This window comes from Poromitra crassiceps (assembly GCF_964638095.1).
Source record: "Poromitra crassiceps genome assembly, chromosome: 7".
NCBI lineage: Eukaryota > Metazoa > Chordata > Actinopteri > Beryciformes > Melamphaidae > Poromitra > Poromitra crassiceps.
Genome location: NC_139628.1, coordinates 59796893 through 59815918, shown reverse-complemented (window position 1 = coordinate 59815918; position 19026 = coordinate 59796893).

The following is a 19026-nucleotide window of genomic DNA, read 5'->3' as shown; positions in this document are numbered from 1 at the left end:
AGACCACTGCATCAGTACATCAAAGACCACTGCATCAGTACATCAAAGACCACTGCATCAATTCAGTACATCAAAGACCACTGCATCAGTACATCAAAGACCACTGCATCAGTACATCAAATGATGTGTTTCAGAAACCCACTGCATCAGTACATCAAAGGATGTGTTTCAGAAACCCAGTGGTCATTAAAAGAAAAAACTGAGATATTAAACCATTTGAAATTAATTTCCTATTTCTGAATGGACGGATTATAGGGTTACATTTCCACTTCACATGTCCTAAAACAAGTTACATTATAAAAAAAAAAAAAAAAAAGATAAAAATAAAATAAAAGGTTGAAACGGGTAACCTGCCAGTGCAGAAAGATGATTTCACACACAAAGAAAGTCTGGATATTTGAGAAAATAACGTAGTTTGTGTTTTTGCAGTGTAGTAAATTGACCACCAGACAATTCACACAAAAATCTATAATGCTCTTAATTTCTCATTTCTTTTTCTCATTAGTTAAAGGAACACTCTGCCCATTTTCAACCAGCTTTGTATCATTAGAACATCAGTAGTATATCAGAAAACTGAAAACGGTTTTGAAGTCTGTCATTTAATTTGACAGTTATTGAGTGTTAAAGTGTGGACCAGTGACATCACTGGTCCACACTAACTCAAATTAATAACTCATTAACTCAAATCAACTCTCAATAACTGTCAAACTATTCATCATTCATCTAGTTTGACAGTTATTGAGAGTTGATTTGAGTTAATGAGTTATTAATTTGACTTAGTGTGGACCAGTGATGTCACTGGTCCACACCTTATCACTCAATAACTGTCAAATTAAATGACAGACTTCAAAACTGTTTACAGTTTTCTGATATACTACTGATGTTCTAATGATACAAAGCTGGTTGAAAATGGGCGGAGTGTTCCTTTAACTTTTGCTAACTTTGTACTTGAATTCTGGTTCTGATGGTTCCATCCTCCCCATTAGACGCCACGAGATGGACAGCAGTCAGCTGAGCAGTCAGCTGAGCAGCAGCGCGTCCTTGTGGGACGCGGGCCTCGTCCAGAGCAACAGGGTGTCTGTCCAGGACACTGTGTCCCTGGGTCTCCTGCTGGGCGGGCTCTGTGTGGGCCTGCCTGCTCTCGTGCTCGTCATGCTCTCATTCTGCTGCAAATTAGCCGAGCCCCAGAACCTCAAAGTGTCCACTGTGTCCCTCTTCTTCGTGGGCCTGCTGCAGTCGCTGTCTACGCCCGTGGTGGCCATGCAGGTGATTAGGAGTGGGACGATACATCGATATACATCTATATATCGATATAGATATATGATATATGATATCGTCTCATGTCAATCACAAGCCCTGAATTGAATCGAAATCGTATCGTGGCAGACTTTGTGATATCAGCAAATATCGTATTGTTGTCCAAAGAATCGATATAATATCGTATCGTGATGAAACTTGTGATTCTCACAACCCTACAGGTGATGGGCTCCTACTGCTCTCTCCAATACTGCCCGAAGCTGATAGCCGTGTGGCTGGCCTCCAGACGCCTCGGAGTGCTTCTCCACCTCCTGGCCGCGCTGGAGTTCCTTCTGTCCCTGAAGCGTTTGTGCGCCGGCGGCAAAATCCGATCTCTGTACTGGTCCCTGCCCGTTGTCCTCACCTTGGATCTCATCTGCATACTTTTCTTCGAAGTCACCGAAGCTGCTGTGGCGCTGGGGGTCCTCGCCGTGGCTACAGCTTTAGTGATATGCGGCACGGCCTGCTATCGGCCAAACGGACAATCGTTCACAGTTGTCGCACTAGCCGTGACTTGTGCTGCGACTTACTGTCCTAGTTTTGTGATGGAGTGCATGATGCTGAATGAAGTAGTCGTTTCCGGACACCTGTACGACATTTTGCTCTGCTTGACGAACCTTCGTCTGATAACAGATGCGATTCTGTGCTGGAAGATCAGCAGGGAACCTTTCCAAGAGCGCCCGCAGAAGATGGACATCGGACTGGACAACCGCGGCTTAGAGCCATAGTCCAACTGTGCGTTTGTTTCGACCGGCTCGGAGTGCCGCATGGGCGGGGCTTAGGCTACTGTGTCGAGACAGTTCACACTCAGGCTATACAGTGACAGAAAAGTATACTAGATTGACTTTCCTGTGATTATCTAATCGCCTGAACTTTTTTTAAATCGCCAGAACTTTCCTGACAAAACCCGAAGTTCCGTCTATTGTATCGTACTTTGACATTATTATTTAATAACGTGGTGAATGCAGGAGTCACAACATGTAGCCTACATCTACATAAGAGCATTTTGGCACTGTTGGAATGTGTACATTTTGGTGTCTTTAGTAGGCTAGCCAGTTCCACAGACTACTAGTCATTGTGCTAAGCTAACTAGCAGGAGGGGCACATCGCTACTTTCTAGCCTACTGCACACACAGAGATCTATCGTCTCGTCTTACTATCGGGAATTTTGGCAAAATAGGCAAATCTCCCAAAATGTTGCCGTGTTTCATTTGTTGACATTTTTTACATCAATTATTTGTGATGGATATGTCATTTTGGAGTGAAAATCTTCACTTAGGGCCTGGGAAGCAAGACGTAGACGTAGACAGAGTTAACAGCGCTAAGATCAGACACACAACACTCAAGTGATGCTGTTGTGATGAAAAGTATTCTGAAAACTGATCTGAGTTCAGTTACAAACTTAACTGTGGAGTAGCTAGGACCTAGCTGCGAAACAAAATGTGATCCTTGTGATCAGAGTTTTTGAGTTTTCTTCCAAAATCAGATGGTCACTCTTTGAGAAATGTAAGGCCTTCTCTTACAAAGTATGTTTTCCCTCATGTTGAAACAAGTTCATTGAAAGAACATGACATGTTGTCATTATGTATCTCAGATCATGCAAGTGAAATATCTCTTTGCTATCAACTTATCTACTTCTTGAACTGAGTTGAATAAAAATTTACGCAGACCTGTCATACTGTGTGATTGCCATAGACAGTATATTTTTCAACTGATTAGATACTTTGCTGAACTGATCTTGATCTCATATTACAGGCGGGGCCATGAGGCAGGTGATACTGTATCTGTATGACTCATTTCCTGCCTAAGTTGTGCTCATCTGTTCATCTGTGTTTTCCACCCAGGGAACATAGAGAGGCAAAGTGACCGCCTACTTCCTGCTTCAGCACTGTACCAGAGATTTTCATCCGCCATTTATTTTCCCATAAGACATTTAGTAAAATGCTAATAAAAATAGTTTTACTTGTCCAAACCAAACGGTTCAGATATATTTAGAAACAGGAGAGACTGCATAACATTTCACTCGGACCAAAACGTTAAAAAAAATGTGGGTTTAAAGAAAATATTTGTTCAATGTTGTTTTTTTAATTTTGGTCTGAGTGAAATGTTCTATGGTCTCTCCCGATTAAATATAGCTGAGCTGTTTGGTTTGACGAAGTAAAACTATTTTTATAAGCATTTTATGAAATGTCTTATGGGAAAATAAATGGCGGATAAAAATCTCTGGTACAGTGCTGAAGCAGGAAGTAGGCGGTCACTTTGCCTCTCTATTTAGCTGCCCTTTCACCCCAATCGGCCAATCAGGATGTGGCAGGACCTTGGCTTGGCTGTAAAAATGCATGAGATTGCTGTGTGGCCTTGACTCTTCATTGAGGCAATATAATGTTGTGGGCAGAAATTTCGTGGGACAATGAACATTACAGTCTGATAAAACAGACAAAAGGAAGGCTGTTCTTCTGAGAGTGTGAAAATTAGCTTGACCAAAATATTTGAAGATAACCCTCAAAATTACTTGCGCAGTAATTTTGTAAACAAGTTCAAGTTTTTGTGACTAAACCATCATTTCCTATTTAACGTATTTGGCATTTAAAATGTGAAAAGGATGAGCTGGTTTTGAGCGTAAGATGAGACCCATACAAAGCACAAATTTAATTTTTTTACCTTTATTTATATAGGGTGGAATCTCACTGAGAGCAATGCTGTCTTTTTCCAGGAGCACTCTGTTGACATTGACACCTGGAAGCTGACCAGTACAACCACCGTTTGATCTGCTGACCAGAGGCACCCCCACCTCAAGGGGTGGTAATCAGGGAGGGACAAGCACTGCTTTTCACTTTCCCCATGATTTATCCTGCCAGTCCTGGGGATTGAACCGACGAGCTTCTGGTCCCTTCTCCAACCTTTAGTCCACCACTGCACCAGATTGCCACTGCACAACTTCAAGGAACCCATGTTTTAACCTTTATTTAAGTGCTTTGTAAAAATTCGTAATTTAATAAAAATATGTTCATGGTTGTCAATCAGTGCTTAGCTGAAATGGAAACTCTCAGAAGAAATATAATGACAGACTGGCAAGGCAGCACTGCTAACAAACAAGATGAAAACTTTGACAGAGGAAACATGTCAAAGGACCACTGGTAACCAAATCTCCTGCAGGTTGCTTCTCACCACTGTTCCAGTTTTGCATGAAATGGCATGGAAATGTGGCAGAAATGCCCCCTGTGTGTCTCTGTGAAGCCAATACTGCATGCGAGAAGCAAGTTGTGTAGGTCGAAGGTTGGACCAACCAGAGAGGTAAGCTGGACAGATAATGCATATTCATAATTTGAGATAAGAATCTAATGATGCAATTATTTTAAAATCATCAGAATTTTTTACCTTATTGGAGTCAAAGATGATTGAAGTGGACTTTCAAGTTCAAGTTTATTTCAAATCCCAGATGGGCAAATTGTGTTGCAGCAGCATAGAACAACATAAAACAACTTTGACAAGATAGCTTATAGCCTACTGTGTGAAGAGTCTGAGGTTCCATTTTCTTATCATTATTATTCTTTCTATGTTATAATTGAATGATATGATTTCAGATATGAATTTAGATAAATTATTGTTTTCATTGTTGTCTCTGCAGATCAATGGGTTGGCTACAAGGTGCTATACCTCTTTTTGGTGAGCATTATACAACATCGGTTTCACCTGTTGCAGATTGACTATAATGGTTTTTGAAAATAATAACACGTGTTTCATTCAAAGGTATTTCCCTCATGTTTCTGAGGATCACCACTCAACCCAGTAAGTATACATTCAGAATTATAACTAATTAACAAATAACAAGTTAACACGCACAATGTGTGCTGTGCATGTTTTGGAACGGTGGTAAAAAGGTGCTCAAAACTGTAGCGCATAAAAATGTGAATAATGAGGATCACTGGTTTTCCATAAAACGTTAAAAAAGCTGCCACCTTAAGAAAAACCTGTACCTTAATCTACGCTGTTTTGTGACTTTAATGTTATGTACAACTTTTACATTATCACTTGGTTTTGGGATGAGCATGCAATAATCAGAATTAATTATTAATAATCATATTAGTTAATGTATTACATTACATGGCATTACATCATTTAGCAGACACTTTTGTCCAAAGCAACTTACAATATTATATTTTGTCACCAGTAGTGCAACCAACTAAGAAAGCGGCCAGTGAGGTCTCGGTGATGTCACTGTGGCCATGCAGTGACATCACTGATTGTGGCCAGTGGCCATCGGTGTTGTCACTGTGGCCACGCGCAGTGACATCACTAATGATGCCCTTACAACTGTATATTGCTCAACCGAGCATCATCACTGATGATGTCTTAATGTCAATGCACTGATGATGTCACTCTTGATATTGTGACATCATCAGTGCTCAAGTTGCTCGTTGCTGAAATCACATGATGTCAACTAAGCATGCTCGGCACGATGACACACCAGATTTAGCCCAAAAAGCAACATCCGAGGGACATTGAGTGCTGGGTGGGATATCCGTTTAACCAGCTCTATAAGTCATGTGACCAGCAGATAAGTCATGTGACCAGCAGCTCTATAAGTCTATAAGTCATGTGACCAGCAGCAAGTCACTCTGTTGGTCAGTCGGTCACTCTTTAGCTGTCAAGTTTCTGCCCAAGGAGGCTAAAATGTGGCATGGAGGTCAGGTGCGTGTGTGAAGGTGTGTTTACTTTGTGTTCATGGACCTCAGGTGTGTGTGTGCGAAGGTGTGTGTGTGTGTGTGTGTGTGTGTGTGTGTGTGTGTGTGTGTTTGTGTCTGTCTGTGTGTGTGTGTGTGTGTGTGTGTGTGTGTGTGTGTGTGTGTGTGTGTGTGTGAAGGTGTGTTTACTTTGTGTTCATGGAGATCAAGTGTGTGTGTGCGAAGGTGTGTGTGTTGGTATCCATCAACACATGACTCACACTGTATCCTACACCCAACCCCCCGCGACAAAGAGACAATAGCACATATCCTAAATCGCTGCAGCCAATACAAAGGACTTTACATAAGCAGGCACGACCGCCTGGTGGATCTGGTGTCAAACAGCATCAGAGAAGTACAGGACAATACAACACAAATGCACAAACACAGCACTGTCAAACTGGACTGGTTCAATCACAACACCACCGGCAATAACACACTGCACAATATCCCAAATACCCCAGGCATTGTTTTCATCAATGAAAGCAGAAAGTCAGTCACCATCATTGAAATAGCCTGCTCTTTTGATCTGTACATGGACACCTGCTTCACAACCAAACTCATGAAATATCAGCCCTTGGTAGAATATATTACAACTCTAGGCTACAGCTGCCAACTCATTGTGCTTGTGTTTGGGAGTCTGGGGCATGTCCACAAACTCCTGCTCCGTGGACTGCAAAGCCAAAATACTGCTCCATCTCAGCCATTATAAGCAGCCTCTTCATCTGGAGAAGACGATGCTTTGTATACCCTTGAGTGCTAAACATGCTTATGTCAGTTTGCATACTTTATATTTAAGTCATCGTCTTGCTGCAATGTATTTTCCTGTGCTTAAGAAGTACATGCATCAGTGTCTGGTTCAATATAAATGTACTGTACTGCGGCCTTCTTCTAAAATGTTTGGGTCTGTAATTTTTGCTCTACTTTGGATCCAAATAAAAGTATTTAAATGTGTGTGTGTGTGTGTGTGTGTGTGTGTGTGTGTGTGTGTGTGTGTGTGTGTGTGTGTGTGTGTGTGTGTGTGTGTGTGTGTGTGAAGGTGTGTTTACTTATTATACTATCAATGTGTTCATGCCAATTGGGTAAAAGGGGGGCAGTGGGGGAGGGGAAAGGGGGGCAGTGGGGGAGGGGGGGATTTGAAAATGCAGGGTGGCAGAGGTGGGGTAGGGTTGGCTGCCCCTGGTGGTCACAGCTGTTGTGACTTTGCGCTTGTTCCTTTCCACAGCACCTCAGCATCAGTACCACTTCATCAACCAGTCTATGAGCTGGCCTGAAGCTCAGAGCTACTGCAGACTGAAGCACGCTGACCTGGCCACCGTAGAGCACATGGGCGACATGAAGCGGCTGTTGGAGGCTCTGGGCGGCTCTGTGGAAGCCAGCTGGATCGGACTGGAGAGGCGAGGGCCCTGGAGGTGGCTGTGGTCGGACGGCAGCGGCATCGCTCGCTTCACCAACTGGAAAGCAGGCGAACCAAACAACGCATGGGGCATGGAGTCATGTGCCGGCTTCTCAGAGGAAGGGACGTGGAACGACCTTGTGTGCTGGGACACCAGGCCTTTTGTGTGTTACGAACGTGAGTAGAAAACGCACACACACACACACACACACACACACACACACACACACACACACACACACACACACACACACACACACACACACACACACAGTTTTCTGCCTGCAAAGTTTGATGTGGGTTTTTGTATGATGTGAAGGTTAAAGCAACATAAAAAAGTTCAGGTGAGATAAAAAAAAAAAAAAAGACCCAACAAAATTGTATTTAACATTATTATACAATAGATTCACTGTTGGATGAAGCTTTATGCAACATGAATACACTATAATAAAGGCAGAACTCACTAGCTTTATACAGGTGTAACATAACTAGTCTAGTAAATAGTCCTTGTGAGCCAGCTAGCTCTCTTGGTGTTGCACTTAGCACAATGCTCTTTGGAAGCGGGAGAGAGTGTGGGTTCGAATCCCGGGCCACACCCTCAATGTGCGTTACTAACATTCACTTAAATGTGAATCCCACCAAAATGTACTTTCAGCTTGTTATTGTCCAAAAACATTTTCATAAAATTTCCATAAAATTTTCCTTTTAGCCATCTTCAGGCAAGGCGGCTGGATGTCAGAGGATGTGGTTTTGCATGCAACTCCCTGCAAGTGTTTGCCAAACTATGGGTCGGGACCCAATTTGGGTTATGGACCCGGGGGGTCCATAACCCACACTGAATCTACTGATTCAGTGTGTTGCTCAACGGCACTTTGGCAGAGCAGATTCTTGCTGTTGTGGCTTGCGGGGTCCTTGAACCCGGGGAGTTCAGTTGGAAGAGCGGTCTACTGACTCACTTCACCACCCTGTTGCGGAATCAGAACCTCATATTCAATGTCTTGTGTCTTTGTAGGGAGCGGCGATGGCATGGTAAGAGATGTGTTCTACTCAGCAAAAAGGACCTGGACGCAGGCTCAAGATACCTGCAGAACGAAGCACAGTGACCTGGCCAGCGTGAGGGACGTCCAGGAGAACGTACAGATGAACACCTTGGTTGGGAAGAACACCGCATGGTTCGGCTTGTTCGAGGACCGCTGGACGTGGTCGGACGGAAGCGACACCTCCTTCAGGTACTGGCGGAACGGCTGGCCTGCCGGAAAGGAGAAGTGCGCTGTTGTCGCAATGTCGCAGCACGGGCGCTGGTACGAAGCTCCGTGCCGTCACAAGGCTCCGTTCATCTGCCATGGAGGTAACTGACATGTGCACATCAAGTGATTTGATAGGATCTGATCCAAACTGAACTCTTCTTCTGCAGCTAGCTTTGATTTGTCCAGGATAACTTGAAGTCAACAGAGCACACAGGTTCTTTGACAGCACACACACACACGCATGCATGCACGCACGCACGCACACACACACACACACACACACACACGCGCACGCACGCACGCACGCACACACACACACACACACACACAGACACACACACACACACATACGCACGCACACACACACACACACACACACACACATACGCACGCACGCGCACACGCACACGCACACATCAATGCATCAATAACAGTTCCTTTCCACCATAATTGGGTGTGAAGAGATCATTGTGTGTAATATTTGCCATGGAGGTATAAAGATAACTGGAGACGATATTGAAAGATGGCGGCCCATTCACTCCAATGGAAGTTGCTCACCCAGCGCATGTGCCGAATAAGTTAATTCGGCTGGTTTGGGTCCATAGAGTGAGTCTGCCAGTCGTGTTTTTCTTTTCTTTTCTTTTCTTTTCTTTTCATGGTCACTGACTGTATGTTTCTGTGTTGGGATGCTGCAGGTCTCAAAGTGAGGAAAATGGTGGTGAGGATAAAGATGATCGCCGGTGTGGATCTCACTGACTCTACAGTAAGCGCCACACTCCTGAAAAAGGTAAGGAAGAAACAGAGAGAGAGTTGTGATGAGAGGATGAGGTGTTACGGCTACGCATCCCGCGTCCGTGTTAGCTACGCATCCCGCGTCCGTGTTAGCTACGCATCCCGCGTCCGTGTTAGCTACGCATCCCGCGTCCGTGTTAGCTACGCATCCCGCGTCCGTGTTAACTTAGGGGCAGTGAGAAGTGGGGATTAGGGATGGGACGATCGGCCCATCTCATGCTCCGATTCGATACGCGATATGTGGTTCACGATTCAAATACAGCCACGGTACGATGTAATAAATAAAAACTTCAATGACAACAAAGTCTGACTGTACAGAATTATGTTTATTTCCAAAAAAGAAAAATCTTTCTAGCAATGGCAGAATGTAAACAACAATTGAAAAATGGGATTTCAAAGTGTAAATAATATAATTTGGATGGAGAGCTTGTGAAGTTGAGGGGCAAGCTGTCTTATGGTTACTACAGCAGAATAAAACAGAGCTAATATCATAATTAATTTTTCTGCACCACAATACGTAGGTTATTGTGACATCTTTGTATCGCAATATAATGAATTTTGACATATTGTCGCATCCCTAGTGTCGAACAGAGGGACATGTTTTATATTTAGCTGCAGGTACAATTGGAGAGTGTGACAGATAGAGTTAAGCTTGTGATATTGATGTTTACATTCAGTTGGAGACGAGCCTGCAAAATCACAGTTTGTCTGATTTCAAGCTGAGCTGGCGGAATGACAAACACGGACAGATCGTCCAACGCCAGGAGCCGCAGCAGGATGAGGGAGCAGCAGCAGGATGAGGGAGCAGCGGGACGGCCAGGTGAGGGTCGACTCCTGGGAAGTGTTGCATGTCGTACGGACGTTTCGCCAGCCTTCATCAGCTGACGTCCGCACCACACGCTGCTATGACATGCTATTATAAAGTTAAAGCAGGTTGAAAACTGGCTAAAAGATGCTTAGGAAAAAGCTACACACTTGAATCCTGGTAAACCTGCTTGGTTGGTTGGTTTTGCTCACTTTAAATCTAAGGCTCTTTTTGTCACTACAGGATGCTTATTTCCACCTGTTGGAGTTGAAGACAAACAGATGGAGAGCAATAAAACAAACATGTACCTTCTCACCTTGTATGTGTAATTATTCTTATTTTGTGTTACTTAATGAATCCAAGATAAGTTTAGATTGAACAGTTTTTACATCACTGATCCCATGTGTGTTATTTCATAGTTTTAATAGCTTTACTGTTATTCTAAAATGAGATAAATCAATAAATAAACATGGTGTGTCCAAGCTTTTGACTGCTATGGTGCATTTCAAAAACAGAATATATTGCACATTTGGGATTTCATTGATAATTGGTAGAATCTAAATGGTACAACAGAGAAGGGGGGGGCATCCTCATTGTCCACTTGTTGAATGGCTGTGTATCGTATTACACTGTAACGATTACAGTGTAATACAATAGATACAATATAACCAATAGCACATACATTACAGTGTAATATGATAGATACAATATAACCAATAGCACATACATTACAGTGTAATATGATAGATACAATATAACCAATAGCACATACATTACAGTGTAATACAATAGATACAATATAACCAATTGCACATACATTACAGTGTAATATGATAGATACAATATAACCAATAGCACATACGTTACAGTGTAATATGATAGATACAATATAACCAATTGCACATACATTACAGTGTAATATGATAGATACAATATAACCAATTGCACATACATTACAGTGTAATATGATAGATACAATATAACCAATAGCACATACATTACAGTGTAATACAATACATACAATATAACCAATAGCACATACATTACAGTGTAATACAATAGATACAATATAACCAATAGCACATACAGGGTCAAAAGGTAGCTTATTTTCTCTCTCACCACACCTTCTCTCAACCTGAATGAAAAATATTATAACCCACTGATGCAAGAACTGCTGAACATGCTGGAATGGTAATTAATTAGGATGATCAAATACAGATTTACAATGAATTAAATGGAGTGGATGGATTAAACTGCGCTATGAAATCATCAAGTTATGTACTTTCTGAAGTGGAGAATGTACATTGCTTTTTCATCTAGGCATAAATAGTTTTTGGTTGCAAGCTGCAGTAAAATATAGCCTAGGTATATTTTAAATATTAAACTTAGGAGGTACACATGATTCATGTGAATAATGGTGACGAACAAGTCTTCAGAGATTGTAGGAATGTTTATGATTAGGTTGCAATGTAAAAGAGAAAGCAGACCTGTGATTAAAATGTTCAAGGGAAAGAAAATGTTGTTCTCAAAATCTATAACTGGTTGTGTCAATCAATCAATCAATCAATCAATCAATCAATCAATCAATCAATCAATCAAATGTATTTATAGAGCACATTTAAACATGACACATGTCAACCAAAGTGCTGTACATAGGGTAGATACACAAAAAACATCAGGCAACATCTGGTCAGCAAGCATCGGGACACATAAGGAAACCAAGGCATGAATCAGCTAGAATCGGGAAATGCTAGCAGGTAGAAATGGGTTTTCAGGTTAGATTTGAAGGCCTCTATCGAGGGGGCGAGCCTGATAGAGGTGGGGATGCTGTTCCACAGGACAGGGGCTGCGGCAGCAAAGGCACGGCCCCCCCTAATATATTTAAGCAATATAGCATGAGAGCCAGTGTGTTGTGGCAAATATATCCCGCTGATCAGCTGTTATCCCACGAGGCCGCAGGCCGAGTGGGATAACTGCTGAACAGCGGGATATATGCCACAACACACGCAGCTCGAGTGCTATATTTTATAAAACGGTTTCCAAGTATGATAATATAATAATAATAATAATACTATAAGTCTGACTGGCATGGCATTCTGGTAGAGTCAGTTGAAACACTACTGTAAGGCGGGACCGCAAGAACGTGCGGGTGATTTGATTGGATTGTTCTGGAGACTGAAGTTGACATTGGCCAATCCTGGCGCTTGTTGAGAAGCTGAGAGCTTTCTGGAAAGCCCGACACGCAGCTCGAGCTCAGCGCTGCATTCTCAGCGCTTGCTGAGAAGCTGAGAGCTTTCTGCAAAGCCCGACACCAACTAACGTTACGGGGTTAAATGCGGGGTTAACAGCCTTTTTTTTGCAAAGAAGACATTAGCCCGCGTCTATTCTTGTACAAAACATAATTTTCTGCGAAGTATTAGTAAAGTTATAAGCGAAGATCGATTCACAAGGATCTGACAGCTGTCTCCGCCATTTGTTTTTTCTACATTGTCATTTGAGGTAACCAAAGCCTTTTAGTAAGAGAGTTGCCATGGCAACTCATAACCCATGGCCATGGGTTATTGGAGTGGGTTACGGGATTTATACAATGGCTGTGAACCAATCAGATTGCTTGATTTGAGAGAGCCGTTTTATAATTAATAATATTGAGAAAAACCTTTATTTGATGAAGAAAATTATTTTAGTCATAATCGTGCAGCCCTGTGCAGGCACGCAAGCACACACGCACGCACCCGCCCACCCACACACACACACACACACACACACCCACACACACACACACACACACACACACACACACACACACACACACACACACACACACACACACACACACACACACACACACACACACACAAAGGCAGCATGCCAATATTGAGCAAAACAATTATTTTATTAATGATAATAAATTATTTTTGTCATAATCATGCAGCGCGCACACACACACACGCACGCACACACGCACGCACGCACGCATGCGCGCGCACACACACACACACACACACACACACACACACGCACACACACACAGGTTACAGGAAAACACACCTATGTCTTTACAAGCACAATGATTCAGCTGAATGACTTGTCTCATTTCAAAGAAAACATAACTTCGCTATTTGGCATCTTCTCATCTTTCAAAACCGGACTTATTGCTGCACACTAAGGAAACCTGTTCTCTGGAGGAACAGAGATGAAGGAGTGGCTCCAGGCAACCTTCAATATAGATCAAAACCCCTCATGCCCTCCACACACCTACTGGAACCAAGGTACAGTAGCAGGACGCATCAACATTGAGTTTCGCCATCTTTTCTTTTTACTCAACTTGCAATTGCTTTAAGGAGGTAATTATTTTATCAATTCTATTTCATTTTGAGGGCTACCAATACAAAGATAAAAAAAATCACACACACACACACACACACACACACACACACACACACACACACACACGCACAGGTACTGAGGCTCAGTTAATCTGTCAATCTAATTGTCAATCTGTCAGATAATTACTGCATGCTGAGAATGGAGATAAAGGTCAAGAGAGAAAGATGATCTAATTTGTAATTTCATGTATGTGTTGAAATTAGTCAAGTCAAGTCAAGTCAAGTCAAGTCAAATTTTATTTATATAGCACCTTTCATACACAAAGGCAAGTCAAGGTGCTTTACAAAAAAATAATCGAAAAAAACAAGCAGCAAAGCAATGCACATATAAAAAACACATAAAAAACACAGCCGACAGTTTTAGTTAAAATATATACTCAAATTAACAAACATGAAACATTATTTCTGTTTTAAATAAGTTACAAGGCATTCTTCAGAATTATTATTACATGTACAGTCCATTTGTTGGAAATGTACAGGAATCTTTTTTTTAAATTACAGGCCGAGAGAGGCAGTAGTTTAGTAGCAGTTAAAAGCAAGAGTAAACATAAAGGTCTTTAGCTTGGATTTAAAAATAGGCAGAGTAGGGGCAGATCTAATGTGTTCAGGGAGTTTGTTCCAGTTATGAGAGGCATAGTGGGAGAACGCGGCTTCACCAAATTACACTTTGTCATACTTGTGGTGAACGTGGTTCTGCTGCTGAAACGGAATAATCTTTGCTAAAGCTTTCCTGGTTTTGAGTATGTTTTGTAAGCCTCGTTGAGGAAGTTTCTCAACCTTTCAAAACCCATTGTAAAGGAGTCTTTTTTCTAAACTCTGGAATCTTTGTCTTTTCAGAGGTTCAAGGTTTTTATCTGTAGACGTATTTTCTCAGTTCAAACCCTGACAAACAGAAACATTTATTCCAGCGCCGTAGCCAGAAATGACATTTCAGATGGGCCTGAATAAAACAGGCCACACAATTCATTCCATAATTGAGAATTGACAATACTAAAGTCTAATACATGTGTTCACATGATGACATTTTACATCCCTCCCTGCCACACACTTTTTTTTATTAGGAGGTGGGGGCAGGGTGAGGGTGAGATAGCAGGTCAACAGTATATATAGCCAAATAGAAGTGGCACACATCATCTGAAAGCTGGGAACCTGAAGATTAAGTTGAGATGCAGCTCAGCGCTGTTACGTTTTTCTAGTCATAGTTTTCTTCTTTTAGTCTAGTTTTTATAGTCATGTAATAAACATTGTGTTTTGGTTTTTCCCTCACCAAAGTTCTGTCTAAATTTGAGGTGTTATTTAGCCTGAGAAGCTAGCATGATGACATGGTTGGTGGATGCCTAGGTCTTCTACTTTCATATGATACCAGTACTTTGACTCTATAGCTGAGCCTGCTACAGCTTCTGAAAGACAGGAATGTTGACCGTTTAAGAGGTTTTAAAGTCTCCTGATTGGATGGGACTAGGCAAGAAGTGAGTGGACCTACGCCCAGCCAGGCTCACCCATAGCTACGCCCCTTATTTATTCTAAGTATATCAATTTTGCCCTCGTCAGAGCAATAGATTAGGCAAGTAATTGGGCTACATCATCAATATTGATGCAGATGTAATCCTGGTACCTCCATCTGTGGGCAACAACCTTAATGTGAGCAGTTAAATATTTTGTAGTTTGGGATTAAATGATTAACATGGTATTTTATTTCCTGTGCAGGTGTCTGACACTTGAGTGTTGGATTTCATCAGAAAGCAGAACCAAAAAGGGAAAACAGGTTCTCCAATGTTCAACTCAAACTCAAAATAAATAAAGCTTATCACCATGGCATGTAGCACAACAGGAAATACAGTAGATGGCACCAGAAGTGAATACCTTTCGGATGATGATAAGGTTTTGGATATGTACTGGCACCCATTTGTTGAAGATATTTCCCAGTATGTGAAATTAAACAAAGAGTCCACAAACACAAAGCTATTCTCCCTTCTGGCGCTGCTAAAAGCATATGCTCCGAAGTCCTACCTACCGATGTCACAGTGTCAGGAGATCCTTGGACCTCCAGATCCCATCCATGGAAGCCCACTGTTTGAAAAAAGAATGGAGCCTTTTGCGGTTTTTATCAAAACATTCACACCAAACCCCGGAGAAGACCAGCACGTATGTATGATTCACCCAGAAATTGCACAGAAATCTCTACAGCTGCTTGAAGAGTTAAAGGTTTCCAGAGGTGCCACAGTGAAGACATTTGTTGAAGGAGTTGCAAAGTATGTGGAATTAAACAAAGAGTCCACAAACACAAAGCTATTCTCCCTTCTGGCGCTGCTAAAAGCATATGCTCCGAAGTCCTACCTACTGATGTCACAGTGTCAGGAGATCCTTGGACCTCCAGATCCCATCCATCGAGGCCCACCCTTTGAAAAAAGAATGGAGCCTTTTACAGTTTTTATCAAAACATTCACACCAAACCCCAGAGAAGACCAGCGCATATATACGATTCACCCAGAAATTGCACAGGCCTCTGTACAGATGCTGGCTGACTTAAAAGTCTCCAGGAGTGCCTTGATGAAGGAATGTATGTCTTCTCTTTCTGGAGATGATGAGGAGGCACATCCACATGCAATCCAGCTCATCAAACACTTGCTGACTAAGAGGGAAATGGGAGAGAACGGAAAGGAGAAGTTCTCCAGGTTGATTGAGGACATAAAACAACAAGAAAACTTTCACAACGCTGTCTCTGTTTTGTCAAAGGCATCAGATCTATTCAGGACATACCATATTTTCCCCCAAACACTTGCACGTCTCTACTACATTACAAAGGGGAGGAACTGTTATGAAAAAGCTGAGGAATGGGCGAAGCGAGCGATAGGAATAGCACCCAAAAACTCCTACGTGGCCGACACACTGGGGCAAGTTTACAAGAACTGTTTGTTGAGGAAAGCCCAGTGGGACATGGACATATTAATCAAGGGTGAGAAGGCCATCAAAGCATTTAAAGCTGTGGAGGAAAAAGCAGAGAAGGAGGAGGGGCCAGAAATGGGGGAAACAGGTGTGGTGAGCGTTTCAAATAGCTTCAACAACAGAGGACTCTTTGGCTACATGCAAGTTGCAAAGATAATCTTTGAGAAACTCATCTTGACGGCCGAAGGAGATGTATGGGAAAAGGTTCTCACTGGAGACAAAAATGCCAAGCCTAGCCGTTCACTGGGGTCCAGCAGTCTCATCCCCACCCTAAAACCCAAAGTTGAAGACAGATTTGAATTTTTTGAATGGTACCTGGTCTATTCCAAGCCTGACAAGGAAAGCTTAGAACCACCTTACTTCTGGAAGGACATTGTACTTTGTTACAAACTGTACACCACAAAACGAGCAAGTGAATCCACAAGCGTTCCAGGCTTGCTAGATGTTCTGTATCATGGCCTGCAAACATCAAAGGGAAGCCGTGCTGAGTTTCAAGAGGCTGAAAAAACAGTGTGTGATTTAGAAGCACTTCAAAATGAATTGAAAAGAACCTACGAGGCAAACGATGCCGATGTCAAAGAAGCTGAAAGGTACATCCTCTCCAACATCATCTTGAGCAACAAGGCGCCTGACTCCCCTGAGCTCCCCCCGGTGAAAGAACTCAAAACGATAATACGTCATTTCTTGGACACGGACGTGGGGCGCAGAAGCCCAGAGTTTTACCTTTTGGCTCTGCTGCTCTTTTGGCCTCAGGAACAGCCACTGATGGTGCAAGAAGATAAAGAAGGTGACAGAGTAGAGGAACAACAGGCTGCAGAGGACGATGGGCCAGAAGACAAAACACGGGAGGTGAAGGACAGTGATGAAGAAGAAGAAACAGGGGAGAGACTACACAACCTTCTCGTGACCTTATCTTGGACTTTGGGGGAAAAACCCTGCAAAACTGCTAGACTGCAAAACTGTGTTACATTCATGAAGGACGCGTTTGAGAAAAAATATGCCAAGTATCTCCGAGGCCGTTATCTCTTGCCGCTGTTTTTTCTGGGAAGGGGCAGCGGACTGAGCAGATGGGTTCACAAATCAAGGTTGGATGCAATCTTGGAAGAAAAGGTGAACGAAGAAAGGAACGATGAAAGAAAAGAGATGGAAAAACAGATTGATGAAATGTGGAGCAGTGGAGAAGTGTGGGAAATCCCAGAGATCCAAGAGACCCTTCTTCCTGTAAGCGGAGTGGCCTGCTATCTCACCACGCCACAACTACATCACAAACAGGAGGTGTTTGCATGCATTGGAGGAGGGGAGCGAATCAATGTTACCTCAGAGGAGGAATCAGACAGCATGGACAACTCAAACAAGCATCAGAAAAAAACACTGAAAGCAACGTTCTTCTACCTTGGTTTCACAATTCAAGGTCCAGTGGCCTTCATCCAGGGATGGACTGGGACAAAAAAAGATCCCTGAACGTTGACCCAGACTAGCCCACCACAACCGGCATGGTTAGTTAGTTAGTTTAGTTAGTTAGTTAGTTAGATTTTATTTTTCAAAGTGTCATGCACCTTAACCCATTGATACCTGATGCAGAATTTGCATGTATATCCCTCATTTGTGTGCGTATCCCTTTAAGACACAAACTGACCTCTGAGCTCTGGTCAGGTTAAGGGTGACATAGTCCTCTGGGTGATAGATAATGTATGTTTAATCAGACTATAATGTACGTTCTCAGTTTTGGTTTACACTGAACTTCTTCTGACCATTTCTGTTTATAATTTTCAAATAATATTGTTTTAATTTGACTAACAGAACAAGGTAATTTATTTCTATATATATATTGATGGTCATGATACCTTAATCTTACCTCATGATACTATACCGTCCAAGCTATCATGATACCAAGTCAAGTAGTATATTATTCTAGTTCTCCAATTACTTTAGTTTTTCATCACATATTCTTTCAGCACCACCTTTTCTTTGGTCTTTTTTGCTCCATGTTGGATTTAAGGATGAACATTTAGTTGTGCATGTTAACTTTAAACCTGTGGCAGAAACAGACTGAACATTTAGTTGTGCATGTTAACTTTAAACCTGTGGCAGAAACAGACTGAACATTTAGTTGTGCATGTTAACTTTAAACCTGTGGCAGAAACAGACTTGAATTCAACACCAGATCATGAAAGACTAACACTAAGTCCTAATGACATCAAAAATGTGTATCCATTCTTGATTGCATGAACAGAATTTAATTTAATTTTTAACTTCTACATTCAATCACTTGGTACCCTATCACCGAAAGGTATTAATTTCGATTTAAAACCTTTTCTGTGATATTTCTGTCTTTTTGAATAGACTACAAAGTGTATTTCTTTTGATGCTGTGTGGACATATTTGCAATGGTTACTTACCATTACTATATCCGTAGTTTTCATTATTCCTTGCA